This window comes from Pinus tabuliformis, chromosome 4_2 (assembly GCF_031772625.1).
Source record: "Pinus tabuliformis cultivar Carrire ecotype Pingquan chromosome 4_2, CPIR1, whole genome shotgun sequence".
Classification (NCBI taxonomy): domain Eukaryota; kingdom Viridiplantae; phylum Streptophyta; class Pinopsida; order Pinales; family Pinaceae; genus Pinus; species Pinus tabuliformis.
The window spans coordinates 693,815,630-693,824,662 of record NC_142304.1 but is presented as its reverse complement, the minus strand read 5'-3'; positions in this window follow the sequence as shown (position 1 = coordinate 693,824,662).

Genomic DNA, 9,033 nt, shown 5'->3' with positions numbered 1-9,033 from the left:
ATTTTGCAGATGTCATGGTCAAAAGTTGGCTTAAACACGAGTCCAAGTGAAGCCGGCTCTAGGCCAAAAGGTGCAAGTGGTCAACATGCAATGCAGTAGTACAACTCAACACAAAGGGGCCTCTAGGGTATATGGCCAGAACAAAGCGGAGAAGCTAAGAGGAATGAGTCTTCAACGCATAAGTCATGGCGGGACTACAGAGGACTCCCGAGCCTACTCAAAACAAAGTAGCATGGGCAACAAATGTCAGTGAGGTGCTAACTAGGATGCCCATGTAAAGGATGGCTCTACCATCGTGTCATGATTTAAAGAATCGACGAGTGAAGATGGCTTACGAACCATAACACGATGGGATCGACCCTATGGCAGATGTATCAGTCAAATGGAGGCTAGTATGCATAATGCAACGGAAAAAGGGTGTCCCTAACCTATATGCCAGTGAGAACACAATACCTGCCATGACGGGTCAGCAGTCATGGAACCGTCTCGAACTGTCGAAAAACGTCCAAAATGTCCTAAAAAAATAAACCAATCTCGACATTCCAAGCTCCCAAGTTAAAAGTCACATGAGGCCAAACAAAATAAAATTTTGAAAAAATTTTGCATTTTTTAAAACTTATAAAAGCATTTTGGACTCACCATTTTTACCATTTGAGTTTGAGAGCAAAAGATTTGGAGCAAAAGGAGCAAACTTCCCACAGCCAAATTCAACCGTTCAAATTCGTCGAATACCTCCAGGTAACCCTTATACTTAACTTGCAATTGATTGTGACTGGTTTTAAGATCTTTGATTGATGTTTCACCGTTGAACTTTTGTCAAAAATTCGCTCGCGGCGTATACGCGGGTTGGTAATATTGAACCCGCGTACACGCGGGTCCTATATGCGACTGTGTGCACAGGGACCCGCGTATACGCCGCGAATCATTTTAAACAAAAACTAACGGTTTAAACTCGATTTTTTCTCAGGATGCCTGTCACGTGGCATGAAAGAGAACATGCAGCGGTAGACAATGAAGTTATGAACAGTCCAGAAGCATTAGATGCACTCCGGGGATGCGGTTTGCTTAAATTTTTTAAATTGCCAAATATGAAAGCGAACACGCGTTTGCTGGAGATGCTCATTGATTATTGGGATTTCAATGAGGAAGCTTTTATGATCGATCAGATGCCGCTCAGGGTAGAAGTGGAGGATATCTATTTTATCACGGGCCTTTCCCGAAGGGGAGAGGTAGTACAGTCCCGGGGCAGGACACAAAATTCCCTTTCAATAGAGGACTATGCAGATATACTGCCCGGGACATCCCAAGAAGGTTGGGAGCCAGATTTCCATCACACATGTGGCGAGTTTATCACTTAGGATAATCCTGTTTACCATGGCTCGAGTGAAAGCATCAGGCTCACTTCAGTAACTGTCTCACTACTGTGTTCGACTGGTGGCCATCATGAAGAGCCAGCTCACTTCTATCAGGAGGGGTCAAACTAAAAACTTTGGGTATGGGAGCATCTTGTGTACTTTCTTTTTCGAGAAGGTTCTCGCACTCCGCCCCAGGGTAGCAGTTTCCATCAGCACCCCACGCGATCCACGCATGGGCCGGTGGGCTGATCTGATGAAACGTCTGGGGGGTGGGGAGGTCCCAAGGACTGCCTTTGACGATGACTTCTTCACCTGGTGGGATCAGCAGATCATCGTCGTGGATGACTACCCCTATGCTGGGCTAGATTTCTGAGGAGATCCTGATATAGCGTTGCCACCGAATGCAGCATGGGGCGAGATTGGTAAGATTTTTTGATTTTATGATTTTTTGGATTTTTCAAATATGATGAATTTTGAAAAATATTTTTGATGAGATTCAAATGACTGATATGATGATCATGTTCCAGACATCGGGTCGGTACAACCAGATGGATTCCCATGGCATGGACGGCGCGGCCGAGGAGCCGAAGAGGTGGCTGCTGATATAGAACGAACTCTGAACAACGTCCAGCGACACTTGGCAATACTGAGCTGCCGAGTACCGATGGCCGTCATAGAGGACCTTCCTGAGGATATGCAGCGTCATGTGGTTGGCATGCCACGTGACTGGGTTCGCATTTTTCGGCATGTGGCCAATGCTATAGTGACATACTTAGACGCTCATCCTGAGCCGAGGCATTAGAGATGCCGGTCATGATTATGGGCATTTGAGTCCCAATTTTGTATATTTTTTGGACACACATATGTACACTCGAGACGTTTTACGATATATATATATATATATATATATATATACAGTTTGACTTTTTGATGCTTGATTTTATTGTGATGAATGATTGATATGCCAGTCTAATGCTTGATTAGCGATAGAATCAGCTAACCATTTATGAGATTTTGGAATATGAAAATAATTAATATAAGTAAATGATCTTTGCAACAACCTCACCCTTAAATGCTGGCGATATAAAGATGGATCCCGTACCTGATAAATGTTATTTAATTGAGACACTATCAATTGAGAATCAAGATATACTACCAACGAGTCGATCCCATGAGAGATTGCCTCGAATAATAAATTAATAACAACAGTATACTCGGCCATATTGTTTGAAGCAGGACCGATGCACACGCCTCTTGATACCATCAATTGACCAGTTGGATAATAGAGTACCCAAGCTACGGAAGCAAGATTCCGAGTGTGTCGACTAGCACCATCGGCGAACCCAAAATAGACCAAATCATCCATCAACACCTGCCACAACAGACCAAAAAGTGTTGATATCAGAAAACTCTCGATGATATATGTACAAATATACATAAAATACAAAGAAGCCATTGCCTGGTCAAAACTAAGAAAAGTACTTCTTTAGGTAGAGCCCGTTTCGGGGCTCCACCAACTTACTCCTAGGGATGTTTATAGGTACGACAATCAAACCAATCAATATACTCTCTTCGGCAAATGAATGTGTTGGAGCCAAAGGGGCCATACAAACATCACTAGTCGAACTAGAGGACCGAGATTCGACTTCATGCACAGGGGAATGAAAATGTAACCGACGATGTAAATATTCCAAAGGTCGATCCACAGCTGTCATTGCTTCGAATATCGCTTCGTCCGATGGAAAAACAATATCCGAGCAATCCAATGCAGAGGTGGAATCAAGGGTCCGAAAATGAGCCATATCACCATCTATTTCCTTCCTAGAGGAAGGAGTAGAATGGCTATCTACAGAGTTATCGATAGATTCACATCTAGATTCTACTGTAGATATAAGAGATTCTATTCCACCCACCTTGTCGTCACCTGATGTGGTCACAGATGAAGCTAAGGTTCCAGGATTCAAAGAATAAGGAGTTTGAACAAACTCTCTCCGTAAAGGATCCCTGGAGGATGAAATTGTATCTATACCAGCTATAGGAGGGGGAAGATTAAACGTACCCATAAATGAAGAGTACATCCCGACTCCTAGACTCTCAGTAGGCGGACGGGGGTTACCAACTAAAGGGATAGAAGAGTCAGAGCTTGCTTGAGGATTGACTGGACAATAGTCCAATTGATCAACCTTAACGATTTTCCCCTCATAAGGAAAGCAAATGACACGAAACAGAGTCGAAACAACGATATCCATTTCGTAGACCCAGTTCCTTCCTAAGAGGAGATTATAGTCTAGGTTAGCATCTACGACCTCTACTTTGATGTTGACGACCTTCCCTCCAACACATACAGGAAAGGCCGGGATAATCCCGTATGGCCTATGAGAATGACCATCAAATGTTGTCAATAAGGTGGGTGAAGGAACAACAGACGGTGATCCAATGGCCTTCCAGCATGACATAGACATGACACACGTGGAAGCTCCCTCATCTACAACCATTTGAAAAATATTCGTTTTTTGGTAGGTAGACTTTATCTGGAAAGCCATGTGATGAGGAAGTCTCTTTTTGACATTACTCATATCAAAAGTGAGAGCTAAAGAATTACTTGGATTCACTGCCCCCATTGCCGATAGCAAGGCACTTCGTTGAGCAAGACACGACTGGAGAACCTCTAACGCGGACATAGCACATGGACTCTGGGCCAGATCCTCGACAATGGAGTAATTCTGGGCTGACCTAATATTAGGGTTGATAGTCACGCATTTTGCGGAACCTTTCGGTACCCGAGGTATAGTCTCGACAGAAGGTCGCTCAATATGAAGTGGGTTGTTAGTTTCGAGAACTGATTTACCCTTGGAAGTTTCACCTTCACCATAATCGTGTGACCGTGTGGTCACATTAGCGTGAGCACCCATCATGAAGACATTTGATGACTTGTCCCCTTCCTGGTTGCCCCCTGCGGAGGTACCAGGGTTTGAACTCACGCCAGCAAGAAGTTGCTGCCCTTGGGGAAAGGGTTGGTTAACACAGCTTGAGAACTAGAAGTTCCTTGCTGCCCTAACAAGCGCTGAGCGTCTTGAATCTTGGGGAAGAGATGAGTTAGATGGTCTCCATTGCACAACTTGCATGGAAACTTGACTTTCTTTCTCGACTCATTTCCACCACCACCAGCGTTGTTGCCGGATTTATTTGCATCAGGCTTCCCATCCTGGTTCTTTTTCTTACCTCGTCCTTTCTTTTTCCCATTGGAATTTTGATTTCCTTTGGGATTATCAGATTGGATGGCATTTATTGAAGAAGTTTGGGAAGCGGGGGGATTAGACGATGTGACTTGGTTGTTAGAAGCAGCTTGCAAGGACAACTGCTGCAATTGATTCAACAAGTTCACTGTAGTTGTGTCTACTGACCCGACGATACCATCCGCGTGCGGACCTGGCTTCGACTTAGCTACATCAACCTTAGATTCAGGAGCATCTGGCAAGTACTTTTGTAGGATCCCAGACTAAGAGTAGATCAATTCTAATTGCTGGGCCCTAAAAATGGCTTGCTCCTCAAAATAGACTCCAGACATGGAGACATCTTTGGAGATCTCGGGTTGTAAAGACTTCAAAAACCACTCGAGACGGTACTCCGGAGGGATTTCGTCTTTAATGAGACTCTTTCTCCATCTCCATTCCTAAATATGGTCAGAAATGTGGGTTGCCTTATCCTGACGAAAGGTGGCCAGAAGTTCAGTTTCGGCATCATAGCGGACAGGCAACTGAAAATGATTTAAGAAGATATTGGCTAATTCAACGAACGATGTAAAGCTGCCCCCTGGCAACTCTATATACCATTTGGCCGCATTACCAGTCAAGGTGCGCTGAAAGAGTCTCAACCTAATTGAGTCATCGATAAGGGAGTTAGATGAGCACCACAAATGGAATGTGGTTACATGGTTGCCTGGGTCTTCACCACTCTTCCCTTCGAATTTTGGAATGTCTAAAGGGAGTTTGGTTGGGATCGGAGGCCAGGCCGAATTGTACTTGATTGGGTCATTTCTTAACTTAGTGAGATCTGGCAAGTTCAACGTTGCTAGAAACAGAAGCCTAGGTGGACCTTGGGGGTTCCACCCGAACTGGGCAGAACTTCCAAAGCTCTTAAAAGATTGTCCTGGAATTTGAGAGGCACTAGGTTGCCCGAAGTAACCAGTAGAACCGGCTGAACCAAAAGGCAAGCCTTGTGGTCCAGCAAAATTCAGAGTTTGACCAACTCTGGCCGTATAACCTCCATAACCAACAAAGTTTCCTCCTAAAGGATTGTAAGGAGTTGATAACCCCTGATACGGATTCCAAGCCAAAGCTAGAGGAGGAATAGTTTGAAACGAGCTAACCGTGGAGTACGGCCTATTCCCTTGTTGGCCGATAAACAGATTCCCAGTTCCGGCACTACTAACCCCAGGGTTATTCCAACCTTGGAAAGGATTGATGCTTTGTCCTATAGAAAAAGGCATGGATCCTACCGTCGGGTTAGAATGTGGTATATGACCACTTCCAAAAGGAAAACCATGGAATGAAGTTGATCTGCCCATCATGGACGTAGCGGCGCTAAACGGAACCGATGGAATACCCTGTGAGTGGGTGCCAAATGGGAAGAATCCAGTACCAAAAGCATTGGTTTGGGCATTTCCACTCGTGGACGGAATGGAGGTAGACCCAACTAAAGATGTGATAGCAAAAGATCCAATCAAGGAAGCATAGGAGATGGAAATGGTTCCTCCCCCTTGCACCGATGTTGGGGTTTGCATTGTCGTAGCACTCGTAGAAGCCATGCTTCCAGTAGTGGTCATCGATGGTAAGCACGTAGCGTAACCTGGACTTGACGGTCTATCGTCGGAGTCCCAATGTATTGCAGTACGTCTGGATGACTAGATGGTAGAGGAGAATTTGGAGCCGCTGACGACTTTGAAAGTTCTTCTACCTCTATGTTATTCTCCGCTTGAAAGAGAACTCGAGAAAGGACTGGAGTGTCCCTCTCTTGTTCAGAAGTGCCAGGCCCTGCTTGGCCGCTAATGCCCCCGAGAGGAGGATCAATCCCCGATGCGTCAACTGGCGTGGGACGGAACCCACCGGTAGTATTTCCTCTGCGCCTTCTAGGAGAAGGCTCTAAACTTGGTGGCAAGAGACCACGAAATCTTCGAGACCATCTTGGAGATCGGTCAGCCACTTTGAATTTTTTGTTATGATCTAACTAAAGACTCAAAAAATTGAAAGCAAGGCCAACTAAGAGCACAGATCACACACTATAAAGTCCCTAAAGATACAGCCAATCAAACAAATTCCAAGTATTTCTGCTCCGAGTGATTAAGACCGGACACCAAAATACGAGAAAGTGAAATAAGGGGCCTTCCGAAGATAGTCTGGGATGATGAGGGCCCAGTCCTATCAGCAAAGGTATCAGAGGAAGTTACGCTGACCTCCTAACAACAGCCTGCGCCGGTGCAAGCCCCCAAGCTTCGCAAGGGTGCCCTCCAGTAGTACTGTCAAGAGTGATGCAACGTCAACCTTAGGTGCCACGGGATTCCCCTCCGCAGCCACCTGTGTAGTTCCCTAGGAGCAGCAACTATGGATACCAACTCGTCGCAGAAGCCAGGCGGAACAGTCATGAGGTAAGTTCGGACAAGTAGGAGAGGGGGTATCTCTCTTCCCTGTCTTCACAGACCCTCGTGCTTAACTCCTAGATCCGGAGCTTTCCTGGTCTTCCTAATGCTATTGGATTTTCTCTCGTTATTCAGACTCCTACATTTGACATTTATATGGCCTTGGAGAGTTAACTCTCCACTCGCCTAATCCAAGGCCCTAAAAATCCTAATCTTGTTGGTGTAACTTGACTAAAACAAAAAGTTCTAATGAATTTTAGTTAGTGCTTGATTTTATTAGGTTGTTCTTTAAGTCACAAGGTAACGGAAGTGAAACTAGTGGTGTTTTTTGACGCAAAAGAAATTAATAAAAACTTAACTACATGCACATGCACTTTTTTGTTTTTCTATGAAGAGCAATTTCTATAGGGTTCAGAGGTACTTCTAATAAAACAAATTTTCCTTTTCTTTTTGTTAATGCACACTTCACACTCACAAAAGCTAACAAAGCTATATATGCCTAAAAAGGGGATGCAAATCTATCCTAATGCAACAACTATATGTGGATGCAAGATCTAAAACTACTCTGAAAACAAAAATGAAAGTTGCTTGCTTATCAATCTTTATCTTGCCACTTACAATGCCTAGATGGAATATGAGATGTTACGATTCATTTCGTCTAAACACTAAAAACAAGTTCTAAGACAAACATAAAGCACTTTCACTTCACTAAAAGGAAACCAAATGAAAAGCAAGTTCAAGAAAGCAAAACTAAGATTTTCTTCAAAGCAACAAACAAAAAAGTATTTTCAAAAAATGCTCTCAACAACACTGAAACTTGTGATTGAAGAATAGGAAATTAAACACTTTTGCGAATCAACACCACTCAATGGATGAAAATCCAACAAAAATAAATGTGTTTGAAATTGCTCTTAACAATGAAAAGTAGGAATGAAAGCCTTGGCAATGAAAACCAAAAAGATCAAAAAGACAAATTCCAAGAAAGTGTCAAACAACAACTTTCATGAAACAAAGAAGTGGACGGTCACAAAAAGCGATCTTGTCAAGAAAACAAAAAGTCACCAAAAGCAAGATTAACACAAAGATTGTGATCAATCTCCCTACTCCGATGAATCAGAGTAGCCAAGATTCCTAGCAAGAAATATTGCGTGCTTTAGCAAAAAACGATGACGCTTGCAATAAAAAAAAAACAAGGCCAATACTCCTTATAATCAGAGAGAATTCAGAACGAGATGCTCGTTGTAAAACAAATAACTGATACTGGAAAATGACTGTTTTAGATTGACTCAAACCACCAGACAAACCTTCAGAGACTAAAAGATTTATAAATCTTGAAAATTGCAATATATACGCGACTGTACTTAAGTACAGATTGCGTGTATACGCGACTGTGTTTGAGGAAACCTGCGTATACGCGGGTTCACTCAAAGAAACAAGCGTATATACGCTTCTGTATCTAAGAAAAACAACATGTATGAAAAGCTTCAAGAAAAATATAAAACAAACTGAAGAAACTGGCAAAGCTTAAAGTTCAAGAACAGACCAGACAGTAACAGCAAGCAGACAAGGCAGCTGAGCCCTGATTGGCTTGAAAAACACCCAAACTAGGAACAACAAGAGTGTTGTCCCCAATGGAGTCGCCAATTCTGATAGAGGGAATTACTCCCCTAGGGCTTTTTGGGTTGAAACCCTAGCAGACTGAAAGTTATCTATTCAAAGAAACATGCATTCATACAGCCATTATGCTATTATAAGCAAATTCTATGATAAGGGTACGTACCTTTGGTCCTACGTTTGAGAAGGCCTTTAGGGTCCAAACCCTTCTTGGAGTTCCCTTCTTCTCTTTTGTCCTGCAAAACAACCAATTCAAAGAACACAGTAGTATATGGACAAAAACATATAAAGAAATCATCTTCATGTTACAAAGAAAGGTAGTTAGTTATGAAATCCAAACAAACTTTTATATATGAATTCTAAACATGAATATCATTAACATAAAGAAGATTCATTTCAGGAACCAAGACATGTGTTTCTTTTATTATA